This window comes from Ambystoma mexicanum, chromosome 4p (assembly GCF_040938575.1).
Source record: "Ambystoma mexicanum isolate Mex_15411 chromosome 4p, UKY_AmexF1_1, whole genome shotgun sequence".
Taxonomy (NCBI): domain Eukaryota; kingdom Metazoa; phylum Chordata; class Amphibia; order Caudata; family Ambystomatidae; genus Ambystoma; species Ambystoma mexicanum.
In genome coordinates, this window is record NC_090927.1 from 430,783,002 (window position 1) to 430,804,373 (window position 21,372).

The window sequence follows — 21,372 nt, forward strand, 5'->3', positions numbered from 1 at the left end:
TCCTACACAATACAAGATGAATTAAACATTGGGCGTCTAACAAGGGCACCTCTTGTGGCACCAGTATCTTGGGCGTCCCTGATGCATGCGGTATGAGAGAGCAAACATAGCAGCATTTGTGGCTTGCTTTGCTGTGGCACTCATGCCCGAGTACCATTTATTTGACTGGTCGGGGTGGCAGGGGTCTTCTATTTCCTCTAATCCCAGGCCATGATATATGTCATATCTTTTTCCATCTGCCCCCTTTTTTCCTCTCCCCTTGCGGTAACTTCTAACCTTTCGATAATGTATTGGGAACACCCCAGACCATGCTGTGTCATTAACATTATTTACTGTGTGTTTAGCTAACGGTCCTGGTAGTTCATGAGTAGCAGCAACATAAAATGAGGTAGAGTCTCTGGTTGTCTGTTCATTCATATTCTTTTTGGTTAGTTCATTTGACCAAAAATAGTCACCATCAAATTTGTTTGTTTCATTTTTAGTATACAGGCTTATAACAGCAATTGGTAGGAGAGGGGCAGTTGTCATGTCATTAAAGTGCATCATAGTATAGGTTACATTAGCATCATTATCATTGGCAGAATAGTTTTCTTTTCACATTGTTTTTACCCCTTTCCATATTAGTACTCTCCCTTCTCGTATTATCTGTGCCTCGCTCCCCCCTTTGTTCATATCATGGACAAGAAATAGGAGCATGTAGTACCAAGCCATGAAGAATAGCATTACAGATAGCAAGACTGCAGAATACTTTAAGGCACACTCAACATTACTATACATATTGGCCCTATTGGCAATCCTATCGCTAACTAACATTAAGTCATTGTCTGTGAGCGTGCTCCTTTCGGCCATTGTGTTACCTGGAGGGGCGATATAATATGGTTAAGTGATGAGCATACATTCATTGTTTACATTGCATAGTTCATTACTGTTTGTGATATTCTTCTTATAGTCACGTACGTATTACTATGAATCTTTAACAATAATGCTTTTGTACTGATTGTGCACTTTACTTGTATTGAGCTACTAACATCATTTCTGTATGTACACACTTTGTTTCTTTTTGTTCACTTTGATAGAGGGTACAGAACATACGAGTGAGAGATAGAAAGAAAGGATGAGAGAAAGAGAGAGAGAGAGAGAGAGTCATGCAAGCACATTCATGTGCATTGTTCCTTTTACCCTCTTTGCAATTACGTTTCTCTTTCATTCACTATTTCAGTGGTGCTTGTTTGCTCACACTGAGGGAGTGCTGTATGACATGCCTTCCTCACATCTGAGAGATGCACCCAATACTTCAGTCCCTTCACCTTAACTGCTGTAGGTGTGCAATAGACAACCTCATAGGGTCCATGAAACCTTGGCGAGTTCCACTGCCGAACAAAGCTCCTTACGTATACATTATCTCCTGGCATTAATGGGCCACTTGGGCTGTCTGGAGCTGGCCTTACAGTGTCTGTCGCAGCATTCTCAGTAAAGGGTGGTACAATTTGTTGCGCTATGCTACGCACTGTGCATGTCAACTGGATAAGATATTCTTTAAATTCTTCCACCAGCACTGTGGCAGCCCGGTGTGTATCCAATGCTTTTCTTATCGGGGAGAGTGGTGTATGGATATGCCTGCCAGTTACAATTTCATGGGGGTTTAAATAGTGGTCTTTGCTTGGTTGCGTTCTGAGTTGGAACAGTGCTAGGGGCAGGCAATACACCAAATTCTTCTTCAGTGTGTTGCACAACTTTGACAATTTAATTTTGAGCAGGCCGTTGATCTTCTCCACCACTCCGTTAGCCATCGGATGGTAAATAGAACACAATTTGTGCTTAAACCCTAGGAGCGATGTCACTTCCTTGAAGAGGTCATTCACAAAATGTGTGCCGTTGTCTGATCTCATGACATCGCAAACTCCCAACTTGGAGAACACCTCCCGCACCAAAAACTTGGCAGCACACTTCGCGTCCGGGTGAGGGCATGGTCCTGCCTCCACCCATCTTGAGAAGCGGTATACCACCACAATCAAGTATCTTTCCCCATTACATCTCTCCCCCATGTCCGCATAATCAATGTGGAGCTCTCTGAAGGGCCCCACAGGACATGGTAAAGTTCCTCGCAATGTTCTTATAGTCATTCCTGAACTGTATGTCTGGCATGTGGTGCATTCTATGGTGAATTTTGACAAATGCTCCTGCAGATTGGGAACAAACCAGTGCTCCTGTATGTCTGCTGCGATATGTTGTTTTGCTACATGGGCCGGGAAATGCAGCTGTTGGAATGCTACCTCTAATAATTCTACTGGCATTACTACCTTCCCAGTCACCTCCTGTCTCCAGATCAGATCTGTTGGTGATTGCTTACACCCTTGTTTGGCCCATTACTCTTGCTCTGCTATTGATGCTCTCCTGTGCAACTCTATTATTTGTATTATTGGTGTATTGCTATACCCTTCTTCTAATAGTTGTGCAGTGGATGTTTTGACAATGCATTCAATTGTTGGGGGTACATTGAAATATGAGGCTTCTTTCGCTGCTGTGTCTGCTGCCGCGTTTCCCAATGAGATCGCATCTGTTTTATTGGTATGGGCTTGGCATTTCACCACCGCCACTACTGATGGTTCCGCTAATGCTTCCATTAATTAATTTAGTAATGTTGCATGTTGAGCTGGCGACCCATCTGCCCGTCGGAACCCTCTTCGGTGCCATCGTGATAATCCTGAATGTACCCTTGTTGTGGCATATGCTGAATCTGAATATATGGTCACTGCACATCATTTTGCTGTATGCAGTGCTTCAATTAATGCCACCTGTTCAGCCGCTTGTGCGGAATACTGAGAAGGGAGGCGTTTTTGGACAATCGTTTCATAGTTGTCTTCTTCCATTCTTACCACGGCCATCCCTACATGTTTTTCCCCTGTTTCAGAATCTATGGATGCTGACCCATCTATGAAGTATATTTTCCTTCCTGTAATGCGTTCTCACTTGCTTTGGGGATATCATCTTCCACTTCCACGTATGTTGCACAGTCGTGCTCCTCCATGTCTTCTACAGTACATGGTTCTGTAATGAATGTGGCTGGATTGACTGTTTTACATCTAACTACATGCACTTTTGGGCTGGAGATTATTATCTCATGAGCTGTTGCCCTCTGTGTTGTCAACGTTGATTTGGATCACTCTAAAAGTGCAAAGAGTGAATGCTCCGCGTACAACTTCACTGAGCAGCCCATTACAATTGTGGCGCTCTTTTCAATGGCGAAGGCCGCTGCAGCGAGAGTTTGTTCACACGCGAACTGACCTTGTATTACCGCGTCCAGTGTTCCGCTGTATAGGCCAATGGCTTGTGGCCTAGGGACGTTTTCTGTGTTAATACTGCCGTCATCAGTGTTCCATTGCAGTGTGAGAATAGGTAAAATTCCATGTCGTAATCTGGGTTCGCAAGAGCTGGTACGTGTGCGATCAGGTCTTGTAGCTTGAAGCACTGTGTCATCATTTCATTTGTCCATTTTATTGGGACATTATTCTTTTGGGACTGTCTCAGTGCCTGTAGCAATGGGCACGTATAGGCTGCATAATCAAGTATCCAGGCGCGGCAGTAATTACAGATGCCGAGAAATTTCTGCATGTCTTTTACAGTTTTTGGTATCACGTGGGGTATAGCCGCTGCCCTGTCGGGAAGTATTCTTTTGCCATCTTTAGATATTAGTTGTCCTAGGTATAGGACCTCAGCTAGGCAGTATTGCAATTCTCTTTTATCTACCTTACATCCTTTCGTAGCTAGTAAATTCAACAGTGTTATGGAGTCTTCTCTGCACTTTTCTTCAGTTTTGCTGCAAATGAGCAGATCCTCTACCTATTGTATTATCGTGCTCTCTACATTAATATTTCTTCGTGTAAGATCCTATTGAAAATGCTTGGGCTTTCACAATACCACTGCGGTAATCTGCAATGTTCGTACCTGTTCCCTCCTAGCGTGAACGCCGTGAGGTACTGGGAGCTTGGATCGAGTGTTATGGAAAAGAAAGCATTTTTCAAATCTACCACTGTAAAACATGTGGCCTCTTTGGGGATGGTGCACAGTATTGATGCCGGATTAGGGACTGATGGGAACTCTTTCTGAATGACGTTATTGAGTGGGCGGAGATCTTGTATCATTCTCCATTCCCCTCCTTTTGCTTTTTTGATCGGAAAAATTGCTGTGTTACATGGGGAGCTGGATGGGACTATTATTCCTTGTTTTAACAGAGCACTTATTGTTTCTCTTATTCCTCCCTCCGCTTCTTTTGATAGTGGGTAATGCTTAACTCTTGGGGGTATGGCACTGGCTTCAATTTTATCTTAATGGGTGTTACTTCATGCAATAATCCTACATCTTGGGGACCTGTGGTCCAGATCTCAGGCAGTACTCTTTCCATATCTTCCTCAGAAATTGTATGTGGCACTTTAACACTGGCCATGAGTGGGTTTGTATTTCCCTGTTTTGAATCATGGATGATGTTGCATGGTATACTTATTTCCATTATTATCTCCCCATCACTCTCATTGTCAGTGAAAAGCTCGTCATCAGTTAAATCGCGCACCATTATGTTTGGGTTTATGCATAGTACGGTTCTCCATTCGCATCCATGTATGTCCAGTCCTATCGCTGCGATACGTTTGCTTGAGACCTGAACTCCCTCTAGATCAATAGACAAGATGGTTCCTGGCACAACGCCTGTATTCACAATTGGGCAGAAGATAAAATCTGCAGGCACCCTCCATTCCTTTCTTGTTATCTCTGGCACCACACGGGCCAACACTCTGATGCCGTAAATGAAAATGTCCATGTCAATGGGCACCCCTCTTACGCAACTTCATTTGTCATAGTACTGATCATTAGCATTGCTCGTACGGGGCATACTCATGGGGTTGAACACACTATTCACTCTCGGTAAAAGAGATGGTCATATTTAATCTCTTCCCAGCAAATTGATTGGCGCATCTTCATGATAGAGTAAGGGTGCGCGCACTGTTTTTCCCCCCATTGTTATGTCAAGATCTTTTGTGTAAGGAACTTTTAAAATAGCCCAAGAGAATCCCTGCATTTCCAAATTTCTTCCCGAGAGCGGAAACCGCCCTTCCATGCGACATGATTTTTCTGCTCCCGAGTCTACCATAAAGATAGACTGCTGGTTTCCTGTCTCTGCTCCCACTAGTGGTTCCTCTTCTGCACGTAGGGTAGTGGATAGGACTGGACCCGCAAGTGCTCTCTGTGGGCTGTCCTAATCTGCATACGTCTCAGTTCCTGGCACTGAGAAAACATTATCTCCTACTACTGCCATGCCGCGAAAAGGTGCAGGTGCACCATTAGCAGATGTCACAAAAATGTTATTGCTTGCGTTCCCTACTGTATTTTGTCTGGCCATAGGCTGTTGCGCTCCCCTCTGCTGTGGCTGTTGTTGCGGGGGTTGCTGCCTTTGCTGCATTTGAGGTTTGTTATAATATTTATCACCTTGCCCGCCCCCTCCCAGAGGTAACCTGTAGGGGCTTCCTGGGTGTGGATGTCTGTATTGCTGTTCATTTCCCATAGGCAGCTGTCCTTGAAAGTACCCCGCAGGTCGCTTTCTACAATCTCTTGAATAGTGCCCCCATCTTCCACAATTCCAACATGACCCTTGTGGTCCTCCTCTCATCCCAGGCTCACCAAAACCTCTGTTTCCCATTCCTCCAAATCCTCCTCGTGGCCTGCTGTACCCACCTCGTCCTCTTGATTGTCTTCCTTGTCACTGGGGCCCTCCGTATTGTTCTTCTCCCTCCCACTGTTCTTGTCTTCCTGCAGCTCATGCTGCAGCTTTCTCACTGGTGCATTTCCTGCTCCGTCATCCCCTTTACTGCTTTTATTAGTTGATGTGGTTGCATTCAGTGCCATGACCTTCACTAGCTTATTTTGTACTAATTTTGCTTCATCTGCCAATCTTTTCTGTGCTATCTCCTTTTCTCTTTCTTTGATCCTCCTACAGTGGCGTACAATTGTTAGGCAGAAACCTGTGCAGTTCCCTCTGGGACCACTGCAAAAAGTTTAAGTCTACAGGAGTTAGCAGTAAACCCAATTGGTAGCAGTCTGCACCACCCAGATTTACCTGGTAGCTGTGGCTGAGCAGTCAGACTTCTCTCAAGATGAGTTAGGCCGTATGTGGAGTATACAAGATAGGGCAATTTACACAGTAGAACAAGCAGACACGGAACAGTGCTTGGGTGTAAAGATATATAATTATTTATTTAAAAACACATCTATGAAAAACACACTGACACTAATACGGCAAACAACTTCAATCACAATTACTACAAGTATATCAATCCCCTAAAAATATTTCGACAAGTCTAGGTTCAACGGCACCACTTATTTGCAGACAGAGGTGAATGCTTTAACCTGGATGACACTCTAATATTCGTTAGCACGGGGGAGAGAAAAGGCAGGGTATGAAACCAACTCGGTACCAACACTTTTACGAAGCAACTGCAAGGCAATTAAGGCAGGGTCTACTGTGGATCACAAAGTTCAGAGGCCAGGCCCACTCGGAGAGAAGCAAGGCGGTATGTCCCAAAAAGTATCACAGTGGAAATGCACTTCGAGTCTTTGTAGCAAATTGTCAAAGAAAGGTTGGACCAGTTTAGAACAAAAAGTTAAGAAGTTCTGGAGGAGACCCAATGGAAAGGTAAGGATTTAAGACACCTCACGCTAATTGTCACAAGGGAAGCCAGGCAGACACGGTACCTTGAAATTGAAGAGACAGCTCCGACGGGGGCAGTTGGTCCTGTTGGTGGATGCAAGTCGGGGCTTTGCCGGAAGATGAGAGGATCTCATCGTCGAGGAAAAGTTGAAGATCGTTGCACCACCAGGGAAGAGACCAGCCACGGAGTGCTCCGTCACAAGGCACCACCTTTTGGTCGCGGTACAGTTCTTAGTGGCTATCCGGTTGCCGGGGTGCTCAGCACGGGCAATCCGACCACTACGTCCTGGAAGCAAAGAAAAAGCAAGGGACTGGTTGTTCCCACCAGTCAGGGGAAGAAGACTCTCCAGCAGGGGAGATCTCCTCTGTCGTTGGGAAGTGGTGAGTCAGTTCAGCAGGGCTCCACCGGAGGTGTCGTCGTTGCAGGTCGGCTCAGCTTTACCCTCGTCGGATTCTTAGGTCCTGTGGCGACTTCTGAAGATCCAGTCCCAAAAGCCCTGCTTTTGTGCAGAAAACCCCCATTCATTCAGCCTAGCTGTCAATCAAACACGCTAAGTGGTGAGCGGGGCGGCTCACCACTTGGGCCAATCACATCAGAGTGCGACTTGAGTTGGCAAGGCAACTCAGTCCAGGGTGCCTAAACCCCCTCCCACGCCCCCTGTGGTACCCAGACAGAATGGCACCACTCTGGAGGGCTTCTGTGTAGAAGCCTGCCAAAAGTGGAACAAAGGGCTCAACCTTTGGTTCCGAGTTACAGAGGTGAACACAGACGCCATTTACGATAAATAAACCGGCGGTATGTTAGAGACTAACGTGAAAAAGTATTAGCCTCCAACAATGGGAAGAATCCCATAGGAATATATTCGGGGTCGAATATACAAAGTGGTTTCCACTGCCACCAGCCAAAACTCGACGAGGGGGGACAGGACAGTGCCACCTCGAACAACAGACCCAGGGGTAATCGAATTACCCCTACCAATACGTCCACAATAGGATGGTTTGTACTAGTTCTGTTAGTAAATTTAGGTCTAGTAAAGCCAATGGTGACTTTACATGCCCTGGGAGACAGTAGTCGGTCCTAGGGTATGGAGTCTATGGTGGGGATCTTCTAGGACAACCCAGTGTTACGGCACAGAGTGTGCGGTGTAACACACATAGCAAAACATATGAGGCCCTATGGAGTAAAAGACCCCATAGCCCATAGAACACATTGACATTCAAAGGAATCAACCACATTCATGTCCAAGAGTGGGAGAAAAAGAGTCTCACTCTTGGCAGGATGAAAAAAACAAACTCTAGGAATCCAGCAAAGCTGCTGGGGGACTCACTAGGTTAGGAAATTCAGCTTAAACAGAGATTTCTCCCTAACACTCGCCCCCCCCCCAGACTAAGGGACAGGAGGATTTAACCCACTCCTGGATGAATCTCATACCTCTAGTCGATGACATACATCCTAGAGAGACCATCAGCATTTTGGTGGTGACACCCTGACCTGTGCTCAATGGTGAAATCAAACCCTTGCAGGCAGATTGACCATCTCAGTAGTTTTGGGTTTTCCCCTTTCATCTGCATTAACCATCTCAAGGGTTGGTGGTCAGTCTGAATAACAAAAGTAGAACCATACAAGTATGGCCTAAACTTCTTCAGAGCCCACATGATAGCAAAGCACTCTCTTTCGATTGTTGCCCACCTTGTTTCAGGATCCTTCAGCTTGCGGCTGATGAAGCAAACGGGGTGCTCCCTACCTTTCCCATCCAGTTGACTGAGTACAGCACCTATTCCTACACTGTCTGCACAATGAAAGTTTGGTGGTAATCAGGAGCTCTGAGTACTGGGGCTTGGCAAAGAGCCCTTTTCAGGTTTTCAAAGGCCTGATTGCACTCCTCGTTCCATCTAACCTTTTTAGGGAATTTTGGAGAGGAGATGACATTCAGAGGAGAAGCTATTGTCCCATAGTTCTCAATGAAATTCCTGTAATACCCGGTGAGACCTAAGAAGGCCCTCACCTGGATTTGAGTAGTAGGTGTTGTCCAATTTTGCACAGCTTCAATCTTACTAAGCAAAGGCCTTATTTCTCCACCTCCTACCTCATGTCCAAGATAGACTACCTTGCTCTGTCCAATTTGGCATTTACTCGCCTTTAAAGTCAGATTGGCTCATTCAAGAGCCTGCAAAACATCTCTTAGGTGGTTTACATGTTCTTCCCAGGAATTGCTGAACACTGCTATGTCATCCAAGTGTGCCATGCAGAAGTCCTCCATCCCATTCAGAACTGGTTTACCATCCGTTGAAATGTAGCAGGTGCATTTTTCAATCCAAAAGGCATTACCTTAAACTGGTATAAGCCAACTGGGGTAGAAAATGCAGTTTTCTCCTTGGCATGGTCTGTCAGGGCTATTTGCCAAAAGCTTGACTTCAAGTCAAATGTGCTGAGGAACTTGGCGGAACTAAGTCTATCCACCAACTCATCTGTTCTTGGCAAAGGGTGGGCATCAGTCTTGGTGACTGCATTAAGAGCTCTATAGTCCACGCAGAATCTAAGTTCTTTAGATCCTGCCTTTGGTACTAACACAACTGTGCTAGACCATGGACTAATAGAGGGCTCTATTACCCCGAGATCAAGCATCTTGCTGACCTCACCTTTGATGTGGGTTCGTACATTTTCTGACATTCTGTATCCTCTGCTTTTGACTGGCAGACAGTCACCAGTGAGTATGTCATGCTGGCCCCAAGGGGTCAAGCCTGGTGAAAGTGAGAACAGAGAGGCAAACTGGTTCAACATAGATTTGCAGTCCTCTTGTTGCTCAGGTGTCAAATCTGAAGAGAGATTTACTCCTTCAATTTTTTCGTCTAAAGGTAAGCCTCTGAGGAGATCTGGGAGAGCTTCACTCTCTTCTTCTTCCTCTGATGAGCAACGTTCCTACATCAGGTCTCGAGACATACGCTTTGAGTCTGTTGGTGTGGAAGACTGTCGGAGCCTCCTTGGGATTGCCCAAGTCCACCAGATAGTTGACCTCTCCAAGTTTACCCACCACTCTGAAGGGTCCCATCTATTTGTCTTGCAAGGCCCTCTGCCTTGTTGGGATCATAACGAGAACTAGCTGGTCTTGAGTGAACTCAACCATGTTAGCCTTTTGATCATGCCAGTGCTTGACCAAAGCTTGTCCAGCTTTCAAGTTATCGCTTGCTTCTGTCATCATGTTTGACATTCTCCTCCGGAGACCTATCACATAGTCAGTCACACTGACTGGCTTGGGGGAAGGAGCACTCTCCAACCCCTCCTTAATCAGGGCCAATGAACCTCTGACGGGATGACCATAGAGGAGCTCAAAGGGAGAATAACCTACTCCCTCCTGAGGGAGTTCTCTATAAGCAAAGAGAAAGCATGGCAGTAGAAGGTCCCACTTCCGTTTAAGGGGTTCTTCTAAAGCACCTTTCATGCTCTTCATGGTTCGGTTGAACCTTTCTACCAACCGATTGGTTTGTGGGTGGTAAGTTGTTGAGAACTTGTAAGTAACTCCACAGGTTTTCCACATGGCTTTCAGTAGTGGGACATAAAGTTTGACCCCCTGTCATAGATTACTTCCTTAGGAAACCCGACCCTGGTAAAAATACCAAGGAGGGCCTTAGCCACAGCCGGAGCTGTAACAGTCCTCATGGGAATTGCCTCAGGATACCTAGTAGCATGGTCTACTGTTAGGGAGAATTCTCTGTTTAGGCTGAATTTCCTAACCTAGTGAGTCCCCCAGCAGCTTTGCTGGATTTCTGGAGTTTGTTTTTGTCCAACCTGCCAAGTGTGAGACTCTTTTTCTCCCGCTCTTGGACATGATTGTGGGGAATTCCTTTGAATATCTATGAGTTCTTTGGGCTATTGGGTCTTTTACTCCATAGGGTCTCATATGTTTTACTGGTTTATAGTCATAATCTCGAATACAAATATGTCGAAAGTCATAATGTCGAAAAAATAAAGTCGAAAACAAAAATGTCGAATTTTTTTTTTGTTGATTTTTATTCTAAATGGGGGGGTTCCCCCAACCCCCCTTTTTTATTTATTTTTTTATGTTTTACCCCTTTTTTTACCACCGGAACCCCAAAAAAACATGTAAATTAAAAAAAAAAAAATTGACATTTTTGTTTTCGACATTATTGCTTCGACATTATTGTAATTCGACATTTTGTTTTCGAGATAATGACTGGACACCTGTTTTACTATGTATGTTACACCGCACCCTCTGTGCCGTAACACTGGGGCGTCCTAGAGGATCCCCACCATAGACTCCATACCCTGGGACTGACTACTGTCTCCCATGGCATGTAAAGTCACCATTGGCTTTACTAGATCTAAATTTACTAACAGAACTAGTACAAACCATCTTATTGTGGACGTACTATTAGGGGTAATTCAATTGCCCTTGGGTCTGTTATTCGAGGGGTAACTGTCCCGTCCCCCCTCGTCGGGTTTTGGCTGGTGGCAGTGGAAACTACTTGTTATATTCGACCCCGAATATAATTCTATGGGATTCTTCCCATTGTTGGAGGCTAATACTTTTTCCTGTTAGTCCCTAACATACCGCCGGTTTATTTGTCTTGAATAAATCTACCGGTTGGTATTTTCTGCCACAACTCGGTTTGTAAAATGGCGTCTGTGTTCGCCTCTGTAACTCCGAACCAAAGGTTGAGCCCTTTGTTCCACTTTTTGCGGGCTTCTACACAGAAGCCCTCCAAAGTGGTGCCATTCTGTCTGGGTACCACAGGGGGTGTGGGAGGGGGTTTAGGCACCCTGGACTGAGTTGCTTTGCCAACTCAAGTCGCACTCTGGTGTGATTGGCCCAAATGGTGAGCCACCCCCCTCACCACTTAGCGTGTTTTGATTGACAGCTAGACTGAATGAATGGGGGTTTCCTGCATAAAAGCAGGTCTTTTGGGACTGGATCTTCAGAAGTCGCCACAGGACCTAAGAATCCGACGAGGGTAAAGCTGAGCCGACCTGCAACGACGACACCTCCGGTGGAGCCCTGCTGAACCGACTCACCACTTCCCAACGACAGAGGAGATCTCCCCGCCGGAGAGTCTTCTTCCCCTGACTGGTCGGCACAACCAGTCCCCTTTGCTTTTTCTTCGATTCCAGGACGTAGTGGTCGAATTGCTTGAGCTGAGCACCCCGGCAACCGTATAGCCACTAACCACTGTACCGCGACCAAAAGGTGGTGCCTTGTGACGGAGCACTCAGCGGCTGGTCTCTTCCCTGGTGGTGCAACGATCTTCAACTTTCTTCGACGACGAGATCATCTCATTTCTTGGCAAAGCCCCGACTTGCATCCACCACCAGGAACAACTGCCCCCGCCGGAGCTGTCTCTCCACATACAAGGTACCGTGTCCGCCTGGCTTCCCTTGTGACGGTTAGCGTGAGGTGTCTTAATCCTTGCCTCTCCATTGGGTTGCCTCCAAGCCTTCTTAAGTTTCTGTTCTGAACTGGTCCAATCTTTCTGTGACAATTTGCAACAAAGACTCGAAGTGCATTTCCACTGTGATACTTTTTGGGACATATCGCCTTGCCTCTCTCCGAGTGGGCCTGGCCTCTAAACTTTGTGATCTACGGTAGATCCTGCCTTACTTGCCTTGCATTGTTTCGTAAAAGTGTTGGTACCGAGTTGGTTTCATACCCTGCCTTTTCTCTCCCCTCCTAACGAATACTAGAGTGCCATCTAGGTTAAAGCATTCACCTCTGTCTGCAAATAAGTGGTGCCGTTGAACCTAGACTTGTCGAACTATTGTTAGAGGAGTGAGATACTTATAGTAATTGAAATTGAAGTTGTTTGCCGTATTAGTGCTAGTGTGTTTTTCATAGATGTGTTCTTATAAATAAATAACTATATATCTTTACACCCAAGCTCTGTTCCATGTCTGCTTGTTCTACTGTGTAAATTGCCCTATTTTGTATACTCCACATACTGCCTAACTCTTCTTGAGGGAAGTCTGACTGCTCAGCCACAGCTACCAAGTGAATCTGTGTGGTACAGACTGCTACCAAGTGGGTTTACTGCCAAACACCTGTAGGCCTAAATCTTTTGCAGTGGTCCCAGAGGGAACTAAACAGGTTTCCGCTTAACACTGGTGTACAGCGGTGGAATTTGTATCGAGTATACAGTTTAGAGTGCTTTTCAACACTTTAGGATAACTAACCACAAAGCTTAGCACTACAAAGCAACTTTCAAAAACATGTCTACTATGGAAGTTTACAGTCAAGAATCCTTGTCAGGTGAAAATACTGAGAGTTTGAGAGCTCTCTGTAGACAAGAGAATCTTTCTGTAAGAGGCAAGAAAGTAGAACTGATAGTGAGATTGCTGGAAAACCAAAGTCTGGGTACTGGTTCAGAGGAACCGACTTCTCCAGCAAATGTAGATAACAGTAATGGTGTTGATCTAAATCAAAGTTCTGATGATAGTGATGAAGAGTCTGAAGAGGAAGGAGAGGCTAACAAAACTGTCTCCCCTGCTCCTCTTTCTGCCTTACCAGCTGTACCTACTGGGCCTATAACAGGTCCCACACTAAGTTCTCAAGTCCTTGAACTAGAAAAAATGAAAATAGACTTGGAATTCAGAAGGATTACTGCTCAAACTGAACAGAAACACCAAGAAACGCAAACAATTCTTAGGCTCAGAGAAATGGAGCTCAAGCATGAGTTAGAAAAGAAAAAGTTGTCTGTCGAAACTGCTTCTGTCTCTGGCTCCTCTAGAAGTTCCAGTCCCAAAAGACCCTGGATGCCTAAGGAATTAATTGGTATGTATGAACCAAAGTTGGATGTGTTGGATTGGCTGAGTTTGTTTGAGTACAATCATGGGCTCCAGAACATCACAGGTAATGAGCTACTTACCTGGTTGTTCTCTAGGCTCCCCCTGTTGCAACTGATGTGGTAATGGAGTTGGGGGAGGAGGATAGGAAAGAGTATGAAAGTGTGAAACTAGCTTTGATAGCTAGATTCGGGAAGACCCCTTCCCAGTATCTTAAGAGGTTTAGAACCCTCAAAAAGCATGATGGTACCGCTTGGGCTACCTGGGTGAGTGAATGGTTGAAAAACTTAGAGGGATGGATTAAGGGTTACAAGGTGAACACTTATGAGGGTATGAAGAATCTTTTTATGTTGGAGTCTATTTATGATGCCTGTTTTCCGGAGCTCAGACAGCACTTAGCTGATTCGTAGGAATTGGATTCCAGGAAGCTAGCTAAGGCTGCTGACTTGTGGGTTGCCAACAGGGCTACTCATAAGTATGCTGGGACAACTCAGAAAAAGGATGAGGGAAAACAGCCTAAAAAAGACTCAAAAGAGAATTCTAATAACTCAAATTCCAAAGAGGGCCCCAAACAAAACCATAAGGGTAAGCCACAAGGGAAACCGCAGCAGAATAGTGTACCTTCTGGTGCCAAAAGGGAAGGAGGCCAGAACAAGCCACCATTCCAGAAAGCATTCGGAAAATGCTTTGTTTGTGGCTCGACTGACCATGTGAAAGGAGATCCCAGATGCAAGGGTAAACCTTCAGGGGTCCAGCTTGTCTCCTTAGCCTTCGCTCCAGAGGAGGAAGTCCAAATGGCAAGTGGAAACTTTCTACTACTGGCTGATGAACCCACTGGAGTCTCAGCCAGTGTTTCTATAGTGTCTCTGGGTTTGTGGGAACAACAGAATTTAGATGTCTATAATTCTATCCCAGATAATACTAAAGAGTATTATAAGGACAGTGTCCAGGTGAATGGTCAGGAGACACCTGCCATTAGGGGCACTGGGGCCAGCATAACTGTGGTGGATAAATCTTTTTTTCAGGCTGAGGATGTTGCTAAGGCACCCAAAAGCCTCACCAAGTTAGCTGGAAGGCCTGTGCAGATGCTTCCCCAATTACCAGTTCTCATCCAGTGTAACGACATGACTGTGAAGATCCCTGTCAGCATACAAAAGTGACGTACCAGGACGCGTTCTGATGGGTAACGATTTGAAAACTCTCGGAGTTGTGTCGCACACCCCCAGACCTCCTAGTAAACGGTTACAGGAGCTAACCAGACCTGCAAGGGAGAGAACCATGAGAGGTACTCTCCAGGAGATGATGAAGAAAGATATCACTCCTGCTCCACTGGGACTTCCCCACGGTTGTCCAAAGTTACACCCGTAACTTCCCCTCCAGCTGAGGCTGACAGGGAGGTACAACCCTGTGTTGTAGAATTAGACTCTGAAGAAGAGCTAATGGAAGGCCAGGAACTCATTGGAGATCTGGATCCTGTTGACCATCCTGAGCTGCAGTCTTTACTGGCAGAAGGTGGACCCAACCGGGCAGACTTCAGTAAGGGACAGAGGGAATGTCCAACTCTGGAAGGTCTTCGCCACCAGGCAGAAGCTCAGGCTGAAGGGGAAGAGCCTGGGAAATACAGGTTGCACTGGGAAGATGGCCTCTTCTACAGTGAACCGACCAAGTCTGCACCTGGAGACTACAAACGACTTGTAGTACCCCAAGAAAACAGACCACAGGTCTTGCAGTTAGCCCACGAGATTCCTTTGGCTGGTCACTTGAGTTTCAAGGAGACTAAGGAAAGGCTCTCTCTCTACTTTTATTGCCCAAAGATGGGGGCTGAAGTAGAAAAACACTGCAGGAGCTGCCACACCTGCCAGACCTCTGGTAAGGTGGGCGCCAAGAATGTGGCACCTTTAGTGCCTCTCCCAGTTGTGGGAGTCCCATTTGAGAGAGTAGGGATTGACATTGTTGGTCCCCTTGATCCTCCAACTTAATCAGGCAACAGGTTTATACTTGTTGTAGTAGACCATGCTACTATGTATCCTGAGGCAATTCCTATGAGGACTGTTACAGCTCCGGCTGTGGCTAATGCCCTCCTTGTTATCTTTACCAGGGTTGGGTTTCCTAAGGAAGTAATCTCTGACAGGGGGTCAAACTTTATGTCCCACTACATGAAAGCCATGTGGAAAACCTGTGGAGTTACTTGCAAGTTCTCAACAGCTTACAACCCACAAACCAATGGGTTGGTAGAAAGGTTCAACCGAACCATGAAGAGCATGATAGGTGCTTTAGAAGACCCCCTTAAACGAAAGTGGGACCTTCTACTGCCATGCCTTCTCTTTGCTTCTAGAGAAGTCCCTCAGGAGGGAGTAGGTTATTCTCCCTTTGAGCTTCTCTATCGTCATCCCGTCAGAGGTCCATTGGCCCTGATTAAGGAGGGGTTGGAGAGTGCTCCTTCCCCCAAGCCAGTCAGAGTGACTGACTACGTGATAGGTCTCCGGAGGAGAATGTCGCACATGATAACGGAAGCAAGTGATAACTCGAAAGCTGGACAAGCATTGGTCAAGCTCTGGCATGATCAAAAGGCTAACATGGTTGAGTTCACTCAAGACCAGCTAGTTCTCGTTATGATCCCAACAAGGCAGAGGGCCTTGCAAGACAAATGGATGGGACCCTTTAGAGTTGTGGGTAAACTCAGAGAGGTCAACTATCTGGTGGACTTGGGCAATCCCAAAGAGGCTCTGACAGTCTTCCACACCAACCTACTCAAAGCGTATGTCTCGAGACCTGATGTAGGAGCGTTGCTTCTAGCATCATCAGAGGAAGAAGAAGAGAGTGAAGCTCTTCCTGATCTCCTCAGAGGCTTACCTTTAGACGAAAAAATTGAAGGTGTCAATCTCTCTTCAAATCTGATACCTGAGCAACAAGAAGAGTGCAAATCTATGTTAAATCCTTTTGCCTCTCTGTTCTCACTTTCACCAGGCTTGACCCCTTGGGGCCAGCATGATATACTCACTGGTGACTGTCTGCCAGTCAAAAGCAGAGGATACCGAATGTCAGAAAACGGACGAACCCACATCAAAGGTGAGGTCAGCAAGATGCTTGATCTCGGGGTAATAGAGCCCTCTACTAGTCCATGGTCTAGCCCAGTGGTGTTAGTACCAAATGCAGGATCTAAAGAACTTAGATTCTTTGTGGAGTATAGAGCTCTTAATGCAGTCACCAAGACTGATGCCCGCCCTTTGCCAAGAACAGATGAGTTGGTGGATAAACTTGGTTCAGCCAAGTTCCTCAGCACATTTGACTTGATGTCAGGCTATTTGCAAATAGCCCTGACAGACCATGCCAAGGAGAAAACTGCATTTTCTACCCCCGTTGGCTTATACCAGTTTAAGGTAATGCCTTTCGGATTGAAAAATGCACCTGCTACATTTCAACGGATGGTAAACCAGGTTCTGAATGGGATGGAGGACTTCTGCATGGCATACTTGGATGACATAGCAGTGTTCAGCAATTCCTGGGAAGAACATGTAACCCACCTAAGAGATGTTTTGCAGGCTCTTGGACGAGCGAATCTGACCATAAAGGCAAGTAAATGCCAAATTGGACAGAGCAAGGTAGTCTATCTTGGACATGAGGTAGGAGGTGGAGAAATAAGGCCTTTGCTCAGTAAGATTGAAGCTGTGCAAAATTGGACAACACCTACTACTCAGACCCAGGTGAGAGCCTTCTTAGGTCTCACTGGGTATTACAGGAATTTCATTGAGAACTATGGGACCATAGCTTCTCCTCTGAATGTCATCTCCTCGCCCAAATTTCCTAAGAAGGTTAGGTGGAACGAGGAGTACAATCAGGCTTTTGAAAACCTGAAAAAGGCTCTTTGCAAAGCCCCAGTACTCAGAGCTCCTGATTACCACCAAACTTTCATTGTGCAGACAGATGCTTCTAATGTAGGAATAGGTGCCGTACTCAGTCAACTGGATGGGAAAGATAGGGAGCACCCCGTTTGCTTCATCAGCTGCAAGCTGAAGGATCCTGAAACAAGGTGGGCAACAATCGAAAGAGAATGCTTTGCTATCGTGTGGGCTCTGAAGAAGTTTAGGCCATACTTATATGGTTCTACTTTTGTCATTCAGACTGATCACCAACCCTTGAGATGGTTAATGCAAATGAAAGGGGAAAACCCAAAACTACTGAGATGGTCGATCTGCCTGCAAGGGTTTGATTTCACCATTGAGCACAGGTCAGGGTGTCACCACCAAAATGCTGATGGTCTCTCTAGGATGTATGTCATCGACTAGAGGTATGAGATTCATCCAGAAGTGTCTCTTTGTCTGGGGGGGGCGAGTGTTATGGAGAATTCTCTGTTTAGGCTGAATTTCCTAACCTAGGGAGTCCCCCAGCAGCTTTGCTGGATTTCTGGAGTTTGTTTTTGTCCATCCTGCCAAGAGTGAGACTCTTTTTCTCCCGCTCTTGGACATGAATGTGGTTAAATCCTTTGAATATCTATGTGTTCTATGGGCTATGTGGTCTTTTACTCCATAGTGTCTCATATGTTTTACTATGTGAGTTACACCGCACCCTCTGTGCCGTAACACTGGGGCGTCCTAGAGGATCCCCACCATAGACTCCATACCCTGGGACTGACTACTTGTCTCCCAGGGCATCTAAAGTCACCATTGGCTTTACTAGACCTAAATTTACTAACAGAACCAGTACAAACCATCCTATTGTGGACGTACTAGTAGGGATAATTCGGTTGCCCCTGGGTCTGTTATTCGAGGGGGCACTGTACCCATCCCCCCTCGTCGAGTTTTGGCTGGTGGCAGTGGAGACTACTTGTTATATTCGACCCCGAATATAATTCTATGGGATTCTTCCCATTGTTGGAGGCTAATACTTTTTCACGTTAGTCTCTAACATATCGCCGGTTTATTTATCGTAAATAAATTCACCGGGTGGTATTTTCTGCCAGAACTCGGTTTTCAAAATGGCGTCTGTGTTCACCTCTGTAACTCCGAACCAAAGGTTGAGCCCTTTGTTCCACTTTTGGCGGGCTTCTACACAGAAGCCCTCCAGAGTGGTGCCATTCTGTCTGGGTACCACAGGGGGTGTGGGAGGGGGTTTAGGCACCCTGGACTGAGTTGCCTTGCCAACTCAAGTCGCACTCTGGTGTGATTGGCCCAAGTGGTGAGCCACCCCGCTCACCACTTAGCATGTTTTGATTGACAGCTAGGCTGAATGAATGGGGGTTTCCTGCATAAAAGCAGGGCTTTTGGGACTGGATCTTCAGAAGTCGCCACAGTACCTAAGAATCCGACGAGGGTAAAGCTGAGCCGACAGGCAACGACGACACCTCCTGTGGGGCCCTGCTGAACCGACTCACCACTTCCCAACGACAGAGGAGATCTCCCCGCCGGAGAGTCTTCTTCCCCTGACTGGTGGGAACAACCAATCCCTTGCTTTTTCTTCGCTTCCAGGACGTAGTGGTCGAATTGCCCATGCTGAGCACCCCATCAACCGTATAGCCACTAACAACTGTACCGCAACCAAAAGGTGGTGCCTTGTGATGGAGCACTCCGCGGCTGGTCTCTTCCCTGGTGGTGCAACGATCTTCAACTTTTCCTCGATGACGAGATCCTCTCATCTTCCGGCAAAGCCCCGACTTGCATCCACCACCAGGAACAACTGCCCCCGCCGGAGCTGTCTCTTCACTTTCAAGGTACCATGTCCACCTGGCTTCCCTTGTGACGGTTAGCGTGAGGTGTCTTAAATCCTTACCTTTCCATTGGGTCGCCTCCAGACCTTCTTAACTTTCTGTTCTGAACTGGGCCAATCTTTCTGTGACAATTTGCAACAAAGACTCGAAGTGCATTTCCACTGTGATACTTTTTGGGACATATCGCCTTGCCTCTCTCCGAGTGGGCCTGGCCTCTGAACTTTGTGATCCACAGTAGACCCTGCCTTACTTGCCTTGCAGTTGCTTCGTAAAAGTGTTGGTACCGAGTTGGTTTCATACCCTTCTTTTTCTCTCCCGTGCTAACAAATATTAGAGTGTCATCCAGGTTAAAGCATTCACCTCTGTCTGCAAATAAGTGGTGCCGTTGAACCTAGACTTGTCGAAATATTGTTAGGGGATTGATATACTTATCGTAATTGTGATTGACGTTGTTTACCGTATTAGTGCCAGTGTGTTTTTCATAGCTGTGTTTTTAAATAAATAATTATATATCTTTACACCCAAGCTCTGTTCCGTGTCTGCTTGTTCTACTGTGTAAATTGCCCTATCTTGTATACTCCACATACGGCCTAACTCATCTTGAGAGAAGTCTGACTGCTCAGCCACAGCTACCAGGTAAATCTGGGTGGTGCAGACTGCTACCAATTGGGTTTACTGCTAACTCCTGTAGACTTAAACTTTTTGCAGTGGTCCCAGAGGGAACTGCACAGTTTTCTGCCTAACACTGGTGTACAGGGGTGGGATTTTTATCGAGTATACAGTTTAGAGTGCTTTTCAACACTTTAGGATAACTAACCACAAAGCTTAGCACTAAAAAGCAACTTTCAAAAACATGTCTACTATGGAAGTTTACAGTCAAGAGTCCTTGTCAGGTGAAAATACTGAGAGTTTGAGAGCTCTCTGTAGACAAGAGAATCTTTCTGTAAGAGGCAAGAAAGTAGAACTGATAGTGAGATTGCTGGAAAACCAAAGTCTGGGTACTGGTTCAGAGGAACCAACTTCTCCAACATATGTAGAAAACAGTAATGGTATTGATCTGAATCAAAGTCTTGATAATGAGTTAGAAGAGGAAAGTGAACTTAATGAAGTTAGCCTCTCTGAGCCTCTGTCTGCCTTACCTACTGTACCTACTGGGCCCATACCAGGTCCCACATGTAACCCTGCTTATTTTGAATTTGAAAAAATGAAGCTCGAATTAGAGTACAAACGGTTTTTAGCTCAATCCGAAAGAAACCAAGAGCTAGAGTTCAGAAGAATGAATGCCCAGGCTGAGCAGAAGCAAGCTGAGTTAAGACTCAGAGAAATAGAACTTAATCATGAGTTAGAAATGAGCCACAAATCTGGTACTTCTGTATTTTCTCACATTACGATGTTGGCAGATTCGCGCTAATGGTGGTGTTCCCCCCATTGTTATACAATTTCCCGCGACACCCTTCTCACCTCAATTTCTTATGCAATCTTCTTCTTACCTTTTTGTATCAGCACCTTTTGGACAACCTTTTTCTTTTTTTTACTATTTACTTAAACAGTAAATGATTTCAATTGTGGACACCTGTCTTTTACCATTACTTAAAACATTTTCGCATACATTGCATTTTCAATTTTCTTGATCAACCTTAATTATCTTTTTCAGTTTGTATGCACATTAACAGTTACTAACAGATCAACATATAACACCTTGACCCATGTGAAAACATATAACATAAAAACATATAACATTTAACATATACTACCTGCGTGCTTTTGCTCCCCTTTTCCCCTTACTTTAGTTTCTTTTGCCCCCTATTCTATTTTCCTCATGCACTCCCCACCTCTTATTCCCCTCTCACTACCTCACCAAAAATTCTACTCATACGGAAAAAGAATATTCTAAATTACTACTCTGAGTCTACTATATATACGAGACTCCTATTTTCTCTTTATCTTCACTCATTTAACTGCACTGGTCGAGACAATGCTACGCGGCGCCGCCTTCTACCCCGTTTGGGCTAGGTTAGGCTAGGTTTCCTCACTCTTCTCTTATTTCTTTATCTCCACAAAACCTAATGGCCATATAAAGGATAGATCAGAAAAGCCTCAATATCATTCACACAGACCCTAACTTTCTTTTATTCCACTGTCACCTGTTCCACTACTTCCGTAACCCTTACCTCTTGG